The sequence below is a fragment of the Mustela putorius genome, unplaced genomic scaffold (assembly GCF_011764305.1).
Source record: "Mustela putorius furo isolate JIRA1106 unplaced genomic scaffold, ASM1176430v1.1 tig00003834_pilon_pilon_pilon, whole genome shotgun sequence".
Lineage (NCBI taxonomy): Eukaryota > Metazoa > Chordata > Mammalia > Carnivora > Mustelidae > Mustela > Mustela putorius.
In genome coordinates, this window is record NW_025421987.1 from 40645052 (window position 1) to 40665007 (window position 19956).

At 40.5% G+C, this 19956-nt stretch overlaps 1 protein-coding gene across 1 annotated transcript in view; it reads left to right on the top strand.

Moving 5' to 3' along the window:
* GAP43 (growth associated protein 43) overlaps positions 1–19956 on the top strand; it is a 101884-nt gene that overhangs the window by 55652 nt on the left and 26276 nt on the right. The window lies entirely within an intron of this gene.

Consider the following 19956-nt stretch of genomic DNA (forward strand, 5'->3'; position numbering starts at 1 on the left):
CGGTTTGGAGCTTTAACTTGAAAGCTGGAGTGATTTCACTATTATGGCCCAAAGAGCCTGTGCCAAATTAGAATAGAGCATCCCCTGAGCGAGATCGATTTAATAGAACGTCACCTCCGGAGACTAGACCCATCCCTCACCCTAACCATCCAACTGTAGGGAAGGAGGCCAACAGTCTCCAAAACTGTTCTCTAGTCTAATATGACCCATGAATACCTATCGGCCTCAAAGACTTTAAAGATAAAGTTGCTTCTTTGCCTGTTTGAAAGTTTGGGTTCACTCCTTTCGAACTTTGTGAATTTAACCCATAACCTGTCCAAGGACCTATATTTGGACTGGACCACATTGTGCCCTTGAGAAAGGACCTACTACATGGGGAAATGTTTGGCATCTGACCATTATACTGAAAAAGTAATCATTGGACATTTGCCGTGATATGCATGTCAGATACTAACTTAGATATTACAACTGACAGGTGATTATTTTAGGTATATTTCAAGTCTACGTCTTTCATCTTACCCTCAAAATTCTGTGAGTAAGAAGCCAGACTATATTCATTGCTATTGTTATTAACATTCTCTAGCTCCAAACAAATCACACACCTCTTTCTACCAGTGACTCATTCTAAATCATTATTCTAACTACATACCTGCCCCAGGGGCTGGAATTTGTGGTTAAAAAGATGGGAGTGTTTCCCTAGAAAAGGTAAGGCAGGTGATAGAGAATGGGGTGTTGGTTTTAATTTTCTGAGCAAAACCAACCCTGTTAACTACTTTTTTGTTCTTGTTTTGATTTGGTTTTTTAATTTTTTTTTTTTTTAATTCTAGTTAGTTAACATTCAGTGTCATATTAGTTTCAGGTATACAATATAAGTGATTTCAATACTTCCATACCTCACCTGGTGCTCAACACAACAAATGTGCTCCTTAATCCCCATCACCTATCTCACACATCCCTCCATCCACCTCTCCTCTGGTATCCATCAGTTTGTTCCCTGTAATTAAGAGAGTTAACTGCTTCTCTTTAGGCTTAAGGTTATAATCTCAGATATGATGGCTGGAAATTACGTTCTCATACATTTAGAAATTAATCATGATTTTAAAAACAAAATATTTGAATGGTTGGAGTTATATTTTTTAATTGGAATTTCTAAAGTTATGAGAATAAACAAAGACAATGCGATTTTAGGTATGTGCTCATGATTTGGATTAATAGAAAGAAGGAGAACTTGAATCAATGAGAAGTCTAAAATATATTTTTAAGGAAATTCAGTTTTGCTATTTTGCAAAATATGGTAATTCCGAATGAATTAATGAATTATTTTATGTAGTACATGCTTATTAAATGTCACATGATGAATGAATGAATGAAATTGACTAGATTTCACTTATAGGTAATGATTTGTTTACTCTCATTCTTCCTGCAACCTTGCTTACTCATCCATTTATTTGATCAAACAAAGCATTTGGTTTTGGAAAGCAAACAGAGATTGTGTTCTGTTCTAAGTTTTACAGATACCAACTGAAAAAATGTCTCAATTAGTCTAATTTTTAATATGTTCATTGAAAAGTAATTGAAAGTGTAGGTGAAGTTCAGCTTGAAGGTAATTACGAAGGAGGATTTGTTTTACATTGTTTCTGAGTTTGGCTAGGTATTGTCTTCTTGGTTAGATTCTGAAATGCTGTCTGTAGCTTCTTTCTGGACTGATGTGTCTATTAGTCTTGCCTGCTGTATGTGACAAGCACAAATTACCCAGATGTGGTGAGTCTCAGGAATCACAGAAGCTGGAAGTGACAGGGAGATCTATCACAGCATAACAGGCCCAAATTCCCAGGAGCCCTGTGCCACATTTTCTTCTATCTACCATTGGATTTCATTCTAATCCAAGTTAAAATAACAGTATTTCCAATTGAGCTACACTGTCTGGAAGTGGATGTCTAACCTGGGTTGCTGTAGGATTCTGTGGGTACCTGGATATGTATAGAGAGACAAGCAGAGAATGTGAAACAAGGTTTGGGGCAAAACAAGTCGCTAGAGAGAATTCAGGACAATAATTTCTGTCAGCAGGAGGGTAAAAAAAATTTGGACCAAATCTGATCACTGCTTTAATACAAATGGCAATGCTTTGTAAATTATAAATATGTTATTTTACTTCCTTTACTATTTATGGCTTTATTACACGTAGATGCCATTTACATGAACCTTTGGAGCTGGTTTGTTTTTTCTTTCCTTTTGTTTTTTAAAAGCCCCAGCTGGTTAGCCTCTCTACCTGCCTATCTTTCGGTATGCCTATGACCAAAAGATTTCAGTGTATTTCTGATGACAATTCCTATATAGGAGGAGGAGTGTTGAGGCATATCTAGGACAGTGCTCCCCTTTAGCCATGAGGAGAGAACTTTCAAACCAACTTCGGTGATCATGTCCATGTCCTTGGTGTCTCTTGCTGGATAGTGTCGCTCTCCTCATTGGACTCTCAGTGAAGGAATTCTGTGTCTCTTCTCCAGGATGTTATATTGACTTCCCCCAGTAGAAGACTCCAAAATTTCGGCTGTAGCCATACTCAGTGATAAAGTACTACCAAAGTAATACAGCCAGGTGGCTAGAAATCAGAGAGGTTGAAGAGGTGGTTGCCACAGGGTACTTGACTAATACTCGTGGGAGGTGTAACTCTGCATTACTCTAGGTTTTCTGTATGTTGAACTTGGCTGCATTTTATTTCCATGGTCTCATTACTTCTTTCTAACTGGAGTCACCAGTAATGACCTTCAAAACATGAGAGTTATTTTTTTTCCCTTCAAAATTTTATTTAAATTCTAGGTAGTTAACGTACAGTATAATATTGGTTTCAGGAGTAGAATTTAACAATTCATTACTTACATATAACACCCAGTGCTCATCGCAGTAAGTGCCCTCCTTAACCTCCATCACCCATTTAGCCCATCCCCCACCTACCTCAGTTTGTTCTCTATGGTTAAGAGTCTCTTATGGCTTATTTCTCTCTCTCTCTCTCTCTCTCTCTCTCTTTCCCTTCCCATATGGCCATCTGTTTTGTTTCTTAAATTCCACATCTGAGGGAAATCCTATGGTATTTGTCTTTCTCTGACTGATTTATTTCACTTAACATAATACCATCTAATTCTATCCATGTCATTGCAAATGGAAAGATTTCATTCTTCTTGATGGCTGAGTAATATTCTGTTATATATACATACCACCTCCTCTTAATCTATTCTTCAGTCGATGGACATCTGGCCTCTTTCCATAGTTTGGATGTTGTTGATAATGGTGCTATAAACCTCAGGGTGCATGTACTCCTTCAAATATTTATTTTTGTATCCTTTGGGTAAATACCTAGTAGTACAATTGCTGGATGGCAGGATAGTTCTATTTTTAACTTTTTGAGGATCGTCCATACTGTTTTCCAGAGTGGTGGCACCAGTTTGCATTCCCACTAACAGTGTAAGAGGGTTCCCCTTTCTCTGCATCCTTATCAACATCTGTTGCTTTCTGTGTTAATTTTAGCCATTCTGACAGGTGTAAGGTATCTCATCAAGGTTTTGATTTGTATTTCCCTGATGACGAGTGATGCTGAGCATCTTTTCCTGTGTTGAAACAGGGGAGTTTTGTCATTGTCACACCTCTTTTCCTTTTCCATTTTCTGCTTCCTACCTCCTTCCCTCTTCCCCTTCCTTCCTCTTTTGTTTTTTTCCTTCCATTTATATTAACTTTCTACTGTGCTAGGCTTTAAGATCACAGAGATGAGTAAGGTATGGCTACTGATCTTAAGGAGTCTCGATCTAGTAGTGGGTGTGGGGTGAAATTTAGGGAATGGTGTTGAAAACAATCATAATAATAATCTCAACTAAATTAAATTCTTCAAGAAGGTAAGGACTGGGGCGCCTGGGTGGCTCAGTTGGTTAAGTGACTGCCTTCGACTCGGGTCATGATCCTGGAGTCCTGGGATCGAGTCCTGCATCGGGCTCCCTGCTTGGCGGGGAATCTGCTTCTCCTTCTGACCACTTCCCTCTCATGCTCTCTTTCTCTCCCATTTGCTCTCTCTCTCAATAAAACAAATAAATTAAAAAAAAAAAAGAAGAAGAAGGTAAGGACTACTTCTGTATGCCAAGGCACCATGGGACAAAATGTGAGTGAGACAGTGCTTTATGCAATTTGAAGCATGCTAAAAAACGTTTCTATATAATGTGTCTTTATTGCCAAATTGTTAGCCAAAAGAATGGATGCAAAACTTATAGATTCTGGAATCATACTTGTGTCCAGGCCATGTTTCTGTATTTGGGGCAGTTCTTTCTGTTCCTCCAAACTAAGTTTCCCTACAGCCCAGGGTAACCATCCGTAACATGTTTAGCTCTCCAAAGGACAGGTCCTCTTCCACCAAGCACTGTGAGATTTCCCAAGGATATTTACACTTATATGTCAGGATGCCTCATAAGCAGGGTTTTTTTTTTTAATTTTTTAATTTATTTTCAGCAGTATTCATTGTTTTTGCACCACACCCAGTGCTCTATGCAATCCATGCCCTCTCCAATACCCACCACCTGGTTCCCCCAACCTCCCACCCCCTGCCCCTTCAAAACCCTCAGATTGTTTTTCAGAGTCCATAGTCTCTAATGATCATAAGCAGTTTTGATTTGAAATGTGATTTCAACCATTTTCCAAATTTATACACAACTCATAAAGAGTAAAAATTTGGGTTGTACAAGTCCATAAATGTTGTCTATAAAACATGGGCACCCTGTCAGATACCCAGTGGCATGCTGCTTAAAACTGTTGATTATTAAGTTTTTATGGAGCATTTTTATATTACCCGAGTAATCATTTTTATTGCGTTTTCTTGACAATGATCCAATGGCACTTGAAAATATTTTCTTTTCTGCTTTTATATTCTCAGAATAGGGGCAAAGTAATGCCTATTCTGCCCAAAGACAGCCAGTGATGAACCAGGGGTCAGACTGATAGGACTCTATATCGTCACCTTAATTTTAGCCTTGCAGTTCTTTTTTTTTTTTTCCTTTCTTTTTATTTTATTTATTTATTTGACAGAGAGAGAGAGATATCACAAGTAGGCAGAGAGGCAGACAGAGAGAGAGGGGGAAGCGGGGTCCCTGCTGAGCAGAGAGCCCAGTGCGGGCCTCGATCCCAGGACCCAGAGATCATGACCTAAGCCAAAGGCAGAGGCCTAACCTACTGAGCCAATCAGACGCCCTAGCCTTGCAGCTCTTTACATCTCTTTTAAGGTGCAGTTTTATCAATTCCTGCATTTTCTCTTTTTCTTAGCAGTTGTGACATTTTTTGATTATTGTTGGACAGCACCAACCAGAACTTTCTGGGCTGTTCTGCGTCCTGTGTGCCCAGTAAGATGATACAGAGGAAAGAACACTGGGCTAGAATAAGGAGACTAGGGTTCTACCTCAATATTTCTGCTAACCAGCTGTGAATTTTAAGCAAGTCATTGCTTCTCTCTAGGTTCCAGTTTTAAGAGAAGGGGCAGGGAGAGTTGGCTTTTAAGGTTTTTTCAAGATTTAAAATGCATGGTTTTTATAACAGCTAGCACTTAAGGAGCATTTGTCAAGTGTCTGACCCTGTGCTGACTGCGACATGGGGGTTACCCCTATTTAGTCATCAAGAGCACTCTGTGGTATAAGTACTTTGACAGAAGAGAAGTCCGAGGTTCAGAGAGATTGTAGCACCTAATCACTTTCAACAGCTAGCAAGTAGCTGAACCAGGTGCTCAGCCTTACATTGAACCCTGTGACCACTACAAGTACTATTCCAAAAAACAAACAAACAAAGACAAGGAGGAGATCCAAGAACCCCAACATTGTGTCTTAATCTAAGAACGTCCCTTTCATTTGTATAATTGGATCCTCTAGGCTCTTGTCCAGGAATCATGAGTGATCACTTTTACAGATGAGTAACTAGTAATTACCCATACTCCTGGCCATAATTTCCTCATAGCTCCATCACCCCAAAATTATTCAGAATATTAAACTAGTTCTGAGTTTGGGGTTCCTAGTTTGAAAATTATTAAGTACTACTCTCATTAGCCTAAGAGAGCTATAAAATCAGTTGAAATTGGTTGTTCTTAACAGAAGTACTACTGACTCCATTGAATATGTTGGGAGAGCTGAACATTAGAAAGTGAAATTTTCAGGGGCGCCTGGGTGACTCAGTGGTTTGGGCTGCTGCCTTCGGCTCGGGTCATGATCTCAGGGTCCTGGGATCGAGCCCCGCATCGGGCTCCCTGCTCCACAGGAAGCCTGCTTCCCTCCCTCTCTCTCTCTCTCTCTGCCTGCTTCTCCGCCTACTTGTGATCTCTGTCTGTCAAATAAATAAATAAATAAAATCTTTTAAAAAAAATAAAAATAAAATTAAAAAAAAAAAAGAAAGTGAAATTTTCAGATCTCAGATGAAAGTAATTTCATGTGTTCTAGGTTATCTCTACGCTGAATTTGTCTTGTCAAAATTAGTATGTTAAAATTCTGTTTACATCTTTTATTTCCTTTTTGGCAAGTACATTTTTTAAAAGATTTTATTTGTTTATTTGACAGAGATCACAGGTAGGCAGAGAGGTGGGGTGGGGGGTGGGGGAGAAGGCTCCCTGCTGAGCAGAGAGCCCAATGCAGGACCCTAGGATCATGACCTGAGCCAAAGGCAAAGGCTTTAACCCACTGAGACACCCAGGTGCCCTGGCAAGTACATTTCTTTTTTTTTTTTTAAAGATTTTATTTATTTCTTAGAGAGAGAGAGAGATACAGAGCTCAAGCACAGGTAGACAGAGTGGCAGGCTAGAGACAGAGGGAGAAGCAGGCTCCGTGCCGAGCAAGGAGCCCGATGTGGGACTTGATCTCAGGACGCTGGGATCATGACCTGAGCCGAAGGCAGCCGTTTAACCAACTGAGCCACCCAGGCGTCCCGGCAAGTACATTTCTAAAGGACCCCAGTATCTTTCTACTTGTGACTAAAATAATATGAAGAACTTAGTAGAGAGAGCAGGTTGGAGAGCAATCACTCTTGCTTTTAATTTTAAAAAATGTAAGCTGACAAAAGATAAGAAGAGATGTTTTAGAGTCCAGAAACTCACATTTTGAAAACTTTCATCTATTCTTTCATAGCTCATATTAAATAATTACTATCCCCTCATAAAGGAAGCTAATAATCAGAGAGGCATGTAAGTAGCTCTGCTAATTTTAAACTGTAGAGTTATATTTGGAATTGAAAATGAAAGAGTATTTCTTAAAATACAGATTACTTTCAGATGCTAGTATATGTTCATAAAACATATTTTCTCTACACACATACACATGCACACAAGATCCCAGAAGGATTAAAAAGAGGAGGAGGAGGAGACAGAACTGAGAGCAGCAAGGGTTACACAGTCCATTTGCCTAAGCATGGAGAGAGAGAAGAGCACTCAGTTTAATGGACTAGAAAGCACTGAGTGGTCATTACTCTTATTTTCTTCTCACAGTCATAGCTTCATTAAATAAAGAATGGAAAGCTTTCTATAACCAGACATAAAAGGAGGGGAATAAGGAAACCAAGGGTGCTACTTCAAGCTACAAAACCTGAGCCCTTGAAGGTCTCCCAAGATGATATGGTTTACAGCATGCAGAAAGAGGAGGGAGGGGTGTGAGAGGATGTGTCCATTTTGCCAACCCTCTTAGTCATGTGTGAACTTTGTGTCATAACACAATGACTGAATCAGGTGCTGAACCTCAGACCAATTCCTATAAGCAAGAAAATCTGAATCTCTGCCTTTTCAAAACAGCTTTTGCCAGTTATCGATCTCACAGTAATAAAGCTTGGCTCTCTAAGCAAATAATTTATTTCTGGGCTTATTTAAAAGAATGGCCCATAAGTTGTTTTCATGAAGATGATGAATAAAATCCATGTTTTTAATAGATCCAATATCTTACGGGCAGTATTTGGTGCAAGGGCTCTGTATTTTCAGCATAAATAGACTGAACACTACCTATAGTCAAGAGAGCTGGGTCCTCGTTCAGGTTCTGCTGTGATTCCAGGCCAGCCCTTCCACCTCTGGGCTTGGGTCCACACCTGCAAAGTAAGTGTGTTCAACTAGGTCCACTCCACCTTCTAGTTCCAAAAGGCAGGTATGCAGGGATAGACTGAAGAAGTATCTTTCAAGTGTGGCCACATGGCCTCTTAGTCAATCCTCCTTGCTTTCCTGCAGTCTCTTATTTTCTAAACTATTAGAAAGTGGGTTTAGGGGACAGGGCAGATAATAAGTCTAAATAGAGGGACAAAGAATCCAGGAAGAGTCAGCTTTAAGAAAGTTTATGGTTACACTGGAATCCCAGGAGACTGCAGTAAATAAATAAACAAACAAACAAATAAATAAATAAATAAAATAAACCAACTCAATGAAATTTTCTAATCCACCTTATACTTGAGATTGAAAATGAGGAGATGACAATAATGTTTTCTGATATTGTTAGAGTCTCGTTTTTATCTCTCCTGACCCTGTCTCTGAGATGGAAAGCTATAGCTACAGTGGCCATAATTTGCTGTTAATAGTTTCACTGTCATCTTAGACTTAATTCACTTTTTATTTTTATACCCGTCTTATTTATTAAAACAATTATAGCAGCTCCAAGAGTGCACAGAGCCTTGGATTCCTGTGTAGAGCAATGGCTGCATATCTGACAGACAATTGTCGTTGATAAGCATTTTAAAAAATTTTGTCAGGACAGTGTCACTAAAGCATAAGAATTACATGGATAGGCTCAATACAGTGTCCCTTCAATTCTTTTATTCATTCTACAGCCACAGAAATTGAATCTTAGACCATGAGTGAAATTAGCTAACAGACCTAAGTGGCTGGATTTGGGCTCTCAAACATTCCAAGAAGAGCTGGTGCAGGTGAGGAACAGGCTAGTTGTAAGTACTTAGTAATTCTTATGCATATTTTCAATATTCAAATTCACAAATTAAGGGAATGTAAAAGATAAAAGATTTCAGTTGGATCATCTCATACTATTCTGTTTGGAATAGAATACCATCTTTAAGGTATCTTCAAGGGGGAAAAAGTACCCTGGGAAAGCTAGTTGCTTTTTCTTATAAATCATGTTCTTCCCTGAAGGCATATATATAGTCAAGTAAGTCCTGAGGCTAGGGTTTTTTTTTGTTTTTTTTTTTGTTTTGTTTTTACATTTTTTTTCAGTACTAGTTAGTAGAAACTTCTGGATTTTGTAATAGAAACCAGAAGGCATTCCCCTAAAATAGTTCCTTCTTGCTGATGCATGGTGAATGTGTGTATTTCTCAGGTAGAGTAGAGATGAACATTTATATAGCTTTGCAAGAATCTTCTCTTTGGGATATGAAGAGGTGAAAAATGTAATTTAGACATGTTTAAGCATATCTATATACAGGCATGTATCTATGCTTGTAGCCTACTCTTCTGCCAACTCACTAGCACGTATGTACACACACACACACACACACAAACACACACACACACACACACATACACAGATCTGACATATAGGGAAAGCACTGCCCATGAGTTCAGGCTGTCAGAGAAAATCTGGAAGAACAATGAACTACATGTTTTTCCACTCCTAAGGCCATCAAGAAGCCAAGAGTAGGGGGAGGGGGCAGATGGCTCTGGAAAAGCCTGTGAGTCTCTCAGAGGATCTGTGTGGAGAGCACCCCTGCCCTGCTTCTGCTGGTGGGGGTGTCCCTGGAATGTGTCTGTGAGTGTACAGTGAGTTGGGGGAGCCAGGAGTCAGGACAGAGGCTATCTATGATGAAATTTATAGTGTGTGGAAATGAGACTTCTGTGTGGGCTAAATAGGGGAAAAGAGCCCAGGCAGACTTCCTGGGGCAGAGGTCACCTCTGCTGAGTCTTGAAGGACAAGATGTATCTACTAAAAAAAAAAAAAAAAAAAGAAAAAAGAAAAAACAACCCAATACTTGAGAAACTACCTTTCATTTGAACTAACACAAAAATACAAATAACTCAAGTCCTAATTCAGCAGCAGCTATTGAAGATGAATCCATAGTTCATCTTCATGGAACTCTTTGTTCTCCATGGAACAGAGTTCCATTATATGTTCTGTTTATTGTCGAGTCCCTGGCACCTATAACAATGGGAAATAGGAGGCAGCCAGTAAGTATTTGATGAATGAATTAAGAATAAGTGAAAAATGGTATTATAATAGAAAAACCCCTAAACTGACCTAAGAGACTGGATTCTAACCTGAATGTTTGGGGTAGCAACTTCCTTGCATTCTCTGGGAGTGAGCTTACCCTTTTGTGGAATCAAAATGTCGGACAGAGGCTCTCAGGATCACCACTATTTCTAAAACAGCTCGACAATTCCCGTTTGTGTCACATGCCAACCTCTAGGTAGATTCTTAAGTGCTTAACCAGGAAGCTGTGCTTCTGTCAACCTTTCTCCTGTTTTGGAGGCTGAATATAGAGCTTGCTGGAAATTTTGCTGTTATTCAGAGGCATACGTCATCCCTGAGGTAGCTAGATTTCAAGCCATTCGGAGACCAGAGTGAGCATTTTGCCTCATGTTCAGAAACATATTGAAAACTAGAGGAAACCGAAGCTGCTTCCTTCTGAAAGCAGGTGATTAATTTCGTTCCAGCCCCATGAGTGACCTGTGTGAGGCTCGTGCCAGTGTGTGACAGGTACACCCGGAGAAGGAATGATCTGCCAGGTTCCTTGGCTCCTTTTCCTCATCTGACATGTTTAAGTAATCTTCACAGGGTGTTAAGAGTCTCCTGAACCTGCTGTGCCCCACTATAGGATGAATTGTTAATATGTTCCCAAGCCCACAGTGTTGGGACAGAGACCAGAAAACAGGCTTTCCCGCTCTTATTGCCTAGTCTCCTTTCCCACAGCAGTATAAACATAATTTGTGTACGGCTTGGGAGCCGTTCAGGCAACAGACCATAAGGAACGTTGGAGTGGAAGGTTGAACAGATTTCTTCCCACATATAAACTCTCACGGATTCGGTAAAAAAGAAAGACAGGGCACTACTCTATGAAACTGTCTCTCGTCCAGTCAAAAGGGCTGAGCAAGCACGGAGTTCAGCCATGTATTTGCAGCATTTTCCCACCAGTGTAATCAGATCATTCTAGAAAGAAAAGCAGCAGGGGGAAGATGTTTGTTTCCCTCCTTTCTCCTTTCACGTGGAAAGTTTAACTAGGTTAGGTGGAAAGAACCTGTCTTCCCTTGAAAAACACAGGTCAGTTTCCTCTTTCTTGCCAGTTTTAAAGGAAAAGCAGAGGGTAAAAATGAAGCAAAATCTTGCCACTCTCTGATTAGCTATTTATGGATGTTTCTCAGCCCAGCAGAAAGGTAGATCTTTAAGATGTAACACTGTTTTTGTGCTACATTGAGTGTGGCCTGGATACAAGGTGGGTGCAGTTGTTAAATTGCATATTGCTCTTGAACTTCTATGAGCTGAAACCCTTCTCTCCTTTCCTAACATTCTGATAGAGCAGGCTTTTGCAAGAGTATCACACAATAAATGAATAGTTTTTCATGTTCCTATTAATCTGGGAACTCCGGCTGCCTCACATCAGAAGTCTCCACCAGAGGATTAGTTTGAAAGATGAGTTAGAAGGAACATTTATCACATTTTCAGGTATTATAGAATAATGTTTCTCTTTCCCACTCTCTCCCTATCTTCATTGTAGTCATTGTCTGGCCATTTGCCCCGAGTTTCCTGATGATTGCACATGGATATGGTTACAGTGTAACAAACAAACAAGCAAACAAACCAAACCATAAATGATCATGATTGATGGCTTTATCAGATATCTGCAGTGATGTACTAGTAAACTGGCTCTCCAAAACAAAACAAAACAAAACAAAACAAAAACCAAAATTGAAAAAGCCCTGATTTGTAGTATTTGCCAATTTCAGTGGTATAAATACTCCCATCGTAGCTGATTTCAGGCTACCAATGTGTTGTCACTGAACACACAGATGGGAAGTGATGCTAACAGCTCACTTTCAGTAGCCAGCGGGAGCCAGTTTCATCATATCCCAAATGAATATATTTTAGAAGTTAATATACTTTACTTTTTGTGACTAAAATACTGGAGCAGTAGTCATCAGCTCCCAGTGTGTTGGTGTAGAAGCGCATAAATAACTATCTATAGCACTCACAAACTTGTGTGTGTGTGTGTGTGTGTGTGTGTGTGTGTAACATATGCCTTGAGAACTAGTTTTAACATTTGCGTTGATTTCTGTTATGCACTGTACACTTACCAAAGGTTAAGGAAAAGGGTGAAGTTCAGAATCATACCTGCTCTACAACTAGGAAAATAGTTGCTACAGAAGGAATTGATATATTTATTGCTCTCAAAAGTGTGATCTCAGCGGCATCTTTTTAATTAGTTGAAAGACTTTTTATCTTTCCAGTGGTGAATTCAGGGTTCAGATTGAATCATGACCATGCTGGCTTTTCTGACCTTTAATGCAGAGGAAACGCTGCCTCTTTCCTTTCCTCATATTAATTTTTAGGGAGCATGGTGCTTTTATTCCTAGGCAGAGCTTTGTGACACCATGAAGCCACAGAAGGTGGGATCAGACTCGTGAGGAATTATTGAGGACAGAAGTTTTAAAAAATTTGTAGCCCGGGTACCGTTTGTTCAAATGAGTTTCAAATGTATGTACACGAAACCCCCAAACCTAGCTTATCTGGTTGAGAATGGCAGGGGGAAATGAGGCCCAGGGCTCCTTTTACTCTGCTTCTATCCTTCCCCTGTAAATGGGAAATACATTAAGAAATCTCTCTCTTACTGTCTTTTTACACATGGCCAGTAAAATGGCCAATGTCAGGCGCAGACCTGACCTTCTCAGTCCTGCAGCTGGTTTTCACGATGAGTATGGACCCTGCAGCCATGTTGATTTAGTAGTAGCTTATGTGTATTATTTAGAAGGTCAACATAACACCCCCCTGATTATAGTCTAACTGTTTAGACACAGATAGACTTGGTCTGAGTAGCCTCTCAGCATGGTGGTTTTTTTTTTTTAATTTTTTAAAAATTCTAAACAGTATTGAAGGGATGCCAAATTTATTTTGTAAATCAGACATCTAAGGAAAATTTATTTTCTAAAAAACTTGCTTTGAAACCTTAAATCAGTGAATTTTGACTGTGTTCCTTAGAGCCCTGAAATCCCATGGGGTAGCCCCTCAGAAGTGGTTTCTGGAAATTGGGTTGTCTTGCTGAATCAGGTGAGCAAGGATCTGGGTCTTCCACTATCCCATAATCCCCTTTTCCTCCACTAACTTTTTTCTGGCTCTTGGTAAAATTTTGACATTCTAACTAATAATAACTGAAAATTATTGTTCTACATTTAAAGCCAATTTCAATCAACTGAGCCACCCAGGCGTCCCCATTTAAAGTCAATTTCAAAAGTCCTTGAATGTTGGCATGATTCAGACGCCACTGAACATAATTCAGAATTCACCTTTTCATTCAGGTGTCCACTCTATGTGTAGCCTGAATTGTTTATTTTATCAACAGACGCTCTTCCCAGATATATTATAGGAATTGTTCAAATTCTAGTTGTTCAAATTTAAATAGGAGTTGTTCGAATGGTTGAAATCTATAAGCATTTGCTCATATTGCAAACTGTAAACAAATGGAAGTCAGGGGACTCACCCGGGGTTACTAACCAAGGCTGAATAAAACTTCTGCATCTGTAGCTTCTTGGTCTTTGAGAAAAAGAAACAGATTAATAATGCAATAATATTTTTTAGTTCTACTCCAATTTTCAGGATAATTATATAAACAAAACATCCTCTGTGATGAGATACCACTTAAGGAATTCCATCCATGCAGTTTTGAAATATCTACCAAAAAAAATATTTCTAGAAAGCTAAGCCCAAAATCTGTCTCAAAAATTCCAAAATAATATGCCACTTTCTTCTTTCTACTCCTCAGCCATGGTGGATAATAACTGTTTATACCTCTGTCTAAAAGGATGCCTAAAAGGGAAACACCCATGGGCGATGGGGCCAGTTCTTATTTTACTGCAGAGATTAACATCCTAAATGTCACTTGAATGATTACAAATCACTTGAATGATCACCGTATGAAACAGCCCAGCTGGGTGAAAGTAGATTCAATCTTGCCATGATAATCTAGGCTTAGGGTTTGAGGGGCTTTGATTTCTTCTTATAACTTCTAATTAAACTTTTTTTTTTTTAAGATTTACTTATTTATTTTAAGGGAGAGGGACCGAGGGAGAGGGAGAGAATCTCACTCCACACTGAGTGTGGAGCAGATGTGAGGCTCCATCCCATGACCCATAAGATCATGATGTGAGCTGAAACCAAGAGCCTGATGCTTAACCAGCCGAGCCACCCAGGGTTCCCAGTATAATGGGTTATTTAGAAGACGGCTCATACAAAGCTACAAATGTATACCTTTAGAGTGAAATCTAAAGGATTACCATGGCCTCTAAGGCCCTGTGTGATCAGAATTCTGCTTACCTCTCTGATCTAATGTTTTTCCACTCTGCCCTTCATCACTCTTCTTTAGCCACACTATATTTGTAATGTCTCTAGCACGCACCCCGCGTGTTCCTGTGTCAGTGACTTTGCACTTCATAAGCAGCTTGAGAAAAGGACAGAATTATTGTAGTTTTCAAATTCGAAGACCCACAATAAACGTTATGGGTTTTTAAGCCAAGAATCCAATTGTATTGCTTACAGCCCAACTCGTTGAGCTTTATAAATCAGGCACCTCCATTCGATGACTTTCTGAATATCAGCCAGGCACCCAGACACTTTGCAACTGGAGGTTTGGCTCAGAAGGGAAATTGGCCGAAGTATGAGAAGAAGTCGGGGTCCCAGAAAAACCAGGTAGGGTATGGGTGGGGACCCTTCAGTGAACAAAGAGGAGAGAGGAAGTGGAAGGGAAAAAGAACAGAGGCTGGAAACTAGGAGAGGAAAAAAGGGAGTCGAAAAGTCGATGAGGACCGGAAATGAAAGTATCAGGGGACCAAAAAGAATAAGAAAGGAAATAGAGAAAGAAGAATAGGTAGAGAAAAGGAAGAGAGGAAAGCATGAAGCATGGGTGGGGCAGGACTGGGAGACAGGGTCCAGCAAAGGAGGGGCACAGAGCTCAGCACTAGGAGACGGGGGCCCTGCAGCTTTAGATCGATCATGTGCTCTGGAATGGGTAGGACACATTTACCTTCCCCTCTGATAAAAGGATATGGTTTTGGAAGTATCTTCCATCTCCAGCACTCTCTGTTCTTGACTTCACAAAGAGCAGGCCTGAAGAGCTCCCTAGCAAATGGATTTTCTGTCTCTGAGCAGATCTAAGTGACAGAGGGGGCTGGTCCCCAAGGAGGAACCTGCCCCCCCGAACCTCCAGCCTGGGCTCACTGTTGTTAGGATCCTCTACAGCATCAGTCTCCCCACCCCAGTGCAGCCTCTACCACCAAGAAACCAAGGTGTTTCTTGCTTCCAGGCAGCAGAAGGAAAAAAGAGTTGAGCTTCATTACCCCACAAGTTTCAGTGGATGGCTTTTTTCATACAAACCCATTATAGATTCCAAGGCATATTTCAGAAATATTTTTTTAATGTAATACACGCCATAGACAGACAGTACTGGGTCCTGGGTTTATCCCCAGGTTTCTTACTGTGTGGCTGTCATAATTCTTTTAACCACCACCCCCTGTCTCTTCATTCCTAAAATGGAGGTAATAACATGATGTCCAAACAGTTGTTGTGAGAATTTAGTAATGTAACATATTTAGAGAAACTGGCATAGTATAGCTCCTTAATGAATATCATTTTGCCTTCCCTCTCTTCTGATAACTGGAAATAAATGGTTCTCGAGGCTCCCCTCTTCCCATATGGAGATCCCTTACGCAGATCTTCAAATTGGAGGTGACAGAAACAAGGATTGTCTGTCAGCTGTCCATAGGTAGAACAGTGCAAAAGATTTTTTTCATCCAATAAATAAAGAGAATCTTTTTTTTTTTTCAATCCAAAATAAAGCATCTCAAAGAGTATATAAGTACTACAAAAGGAAAAAGTATGCTTACTGGATACTGCAACAGTAGGCAGAGAATTGCGACAGCCCTGGATTTAGCCAACTCTCTTCCTTAGAGATTTGCAGTGCAAGGGGAAGATCACAGGTGTTAGAATTAGACCCATCTGTGGTTGAATGAGAGACCTGGTCTCTAACCAGCTTTATGCCACTAGGTCAACATCAGTTTTGTTGTCTCTGAAATAATGTAATATCCTTGTTACTGAACTTGGTGGTTCTCAGCATTACATAGATCACGTGTGAAGTGCTCACTATGGTATTGTATTGAACACATAGTAAGTGCCTAATAGAAAGTGACTGTTGCTTCTGGTTCCTTTCGGCTAAAGCTATCAGGAAACTTTTTTCCCCGTGGCATTACACTTCTGATTTTATAAAGGAAATTAATGGGCCAATAGGACATGTTTTATGGCCAGCAAGAGAGGCACATAATGATTTGCAGCCTCTTTTGGGAGTCAGAGACTATTCTATTTGGCCTACCATGTAGCTCAGCAAGATTACTGAGTCCTTATATTATTAACAATGATTGAGCCTGGAATTCAGCCAAGGCCACAGGTAGTGATGTTAAGATTAATTTAGGCTCCATGTAATTGGTCCCTCGGAAACTGTGATCTAGGGATTCAACAGAAACTGTTGGAGTCCCTTAAGGAAAATTGCTAATACACTCTTTCTAGGTAGATACCAGCTTATAAACTGTAACATCTTGGATTTCAGTCTTACATTCTTAGACCTACAAGAAAACTTAAAATATCACATAGACCTGTGAAATGGTGGGGGGGAGGCTTTGAGAAGGTCCTTTAATCCCCTGAAATCATTTGCAACGTGTTATATTGTGTGTGTATATGGATGACATTCGTATGTCCTTGTCTTTCATCAGACATTCAGCTGGGACCATGACACAAAAAGATTAAGATCCATTGTACTCAAAACTATCTTTAGGAGATATATGTTTTAATGAAAGATGAAACATGCTCAGGGATTCAGGTTGCATGGTCTGCCCATGGTCACACAATGAGTACAAGAGTAGAGACAGGAAACCCAGCTGGCCCAACAACTGAGTTTTCACGTAATTTAACTGATTTTTATTTTTAGTATGTATCATTTCCATACTACACTAGGCAATGGGGGATATAGATGTATAAAACCGAATATCTGCTGTTACCAAAGTTGCAGTCCTGTTGAGAGGGGAAAAAAATGGGGAGCCTTAAAAGAAAAAAGAAACTGGGGCACCTGGGTGGCTCACTGGGTTGTGCCTCTGCCGTAGGCTCCGGTCATCGTGGTCCCAGGGTCTTGGGATTGCCCCACGTTGGGCTCTCTGCTCAGCAGGGAGCCTGCTTCCTCCTCCTCTCTCTCTCTCTCTCTCTGCCTGTCTCTCTGTCTACTTGTGATCTCTATCTGTCAAATAAATAAATAAAAATCTTAAAACAAAAACAGGACCAGTAAAAAACAATGTATCTACTTGCAAGCTGAGGGCTATAATTGCAGAGAAGGAATTCAGAGGTCAGGATGGACAGTAGCGTCCAAAGGAAAGAAGTGAACACTGCAGAGTACTGGTAAGGATACTTTCCCTAGTAGTTTGTGTCCATGTGGGGACGGTGGATCTGCTGGGCCTGCTTATTAAAAAGCCTCAAAGTGGCCAAAGGACTTGATGGTGCCAATGAATAGAGGGTGCCTTATTATATTATTTTTCTCCACGAAGGACTCTGATATTTCTACAAGAGCTATACAAAGCACAATCTACACTTACTAATTCGTTGCAAAGCCTCATAAGTAATTTTAGCTTACCTCTTAAAGCAGTTTAAATGAACAGCACTTGGACTGTTTAATCATTTCCGAAGGACTGAAAAATAAAAATTAGTTTCAGGACGGCGTAAAAGTAGGACCCAGTCACAATAAGTTGCACCAGATTGCATCTGCTCTGTGGCTCGCCTGGAGTCATTTCTTCCTGGAGAGTAATTCTTGATTTTAACATTGCACCCAATTCTGGGAACGGAATTACGCTGGCGCCCTCTGCTGGGCAGAGATGGGAAGTTCATCAGGAAACAATGGTGTCTGGGTCTCTGCAATGTGGGGGCGGTGTCCGGGATCCTGAGCCCACAGCAGCCTCCAGGCTGGATCCATTTAGTGCTCTTCACAGCTATCCCAGTCAGGTATGCTCTGGCATCATGCCTGAATTCAGGAGCCGAAAGCAGTCATCGAATTTTTGTTGTAAGGAGGTGGTCAGTTAATTATTTATTTATTTATTCATTTTTGTTTTAAAGATTGTATTTATTTGACGGAGAGAGAGAGAGAAATCACAAGTAGGCAGAGAGGCAGGCAGAGAGAGAGAGGAGGAAGCAGGCTTCCCGCGGAGCAGAGAGCCTGACGCAGGGCTCGATCCGAGGACCGAACACAATACCATGACTCATTGTGGGTGGTGGCCTTCTTGCTACAGAACAATAACTCTTGAGAGGCCAGTGAGAAACTCTGAGGCCATGATTTTTTTTTTTTTTTTTGGCCCGTTCAATTATTGTTTTTTTACCGGTGGGTATAGCACATTGATACTCATCACTGATTTCTTGGCTTAAATAATCAGAATTAATGCCATGGTGTTAAACCAAATTCAGAGTGTCTACTCTGATGTTCCTGTAGTACCCTGCTCAGCTGATTTTTTGCTAGAGGTGAAAACAGGTCCAGTTGTAATTAAGAAAGGGGTGGGGGAGTGCTGAGCAGGAAAGCACAAGAGAGGAGTTGTGAGTTCTCCTGGGTGTACATTGGAGGCGAACTTCTGAAATAAAACGATGGGAAGAGTGGATGTAATGATCGTTTCCAACACTCCACTTTTATTTTATTTTATGTTTTTTAGGATCAATAGCATGGACATGGAGGTCTGCCTCTGGTTTCCATAACAACCTGGCTTATTGAAAGACTGCAGGCTCCACAAATCCCCAATTATCAGCCTTGCAGGGCTTATTAATGGAGCTGAGGATCCCAGCGATCATTGCTGGCACGTGCCTAGTGGGCTGGCTGGCAGGAGGGTGGAGGAGATGGGAAGGAGAGATGTGTGGTGAGACAGCAGCCATTTGTCCCCCTGTCAGTTAGGGGAGTGCAGTCATTCAGGAGGCTGTGTGAGCATCCCTGGAGCCTTGAGTGGCTGTGGCTGTCCTTACAGGCAGCCCAGAAATCGGAGTAGAGACTGTTTTTCCCAGCCCCACCCTGAGAGCCATCTTTCTGGAGTAAATCCATATGAATATATCACATACCCTGTATGTTTTTTGAGCTCCTATAATTAATTGAGGCTTCCTCACAAAGACAATGGCGACTCTATATTTCTAATATTAACTCAAGCCTTAATTAACATGTGAAGCCAATGCATATTTCCACCCAATGCATATTTGATAGCTCTGAATTGCTCGGCCTTTGGTCTGGCGCTTGCTTATTAGGTCCTCACCCTAGAACAACTGCAGCAGCAATAATAAAAGTACTGTCAGTAACAATACAGAGAACACTTACTTCTCTTGTTCCAGGCTGTCTGCTGTGACCCTCGATTGGGCGGCATCATTGTCCCTTATACGGAAGTAAGAGAACTTAAATAATTTAGGCCACATGGCTAGCGAGCTTCAGTACACGAGGGTCTCATTCCTACTCCCTCTATATAATTACTTTTATTCTTCCCATTTTATTTAACTCCGGTGTCCTCAAGATAGAAAAGGAACACCACATTTACAGTAAATTCTGTGTTCTCCAATGTGATTGGGGAATGGGACATTCTGATTAATCAAATGTTTTGATTAATAATTGCCATCTGGGTTATAATTGGATTTCCATTTGGGAAAGGTTTGGGACGTCATAAAATATACACAACATTAGAAGTGTAGTAATCATAGTCATAAAATGCTTCAGGAT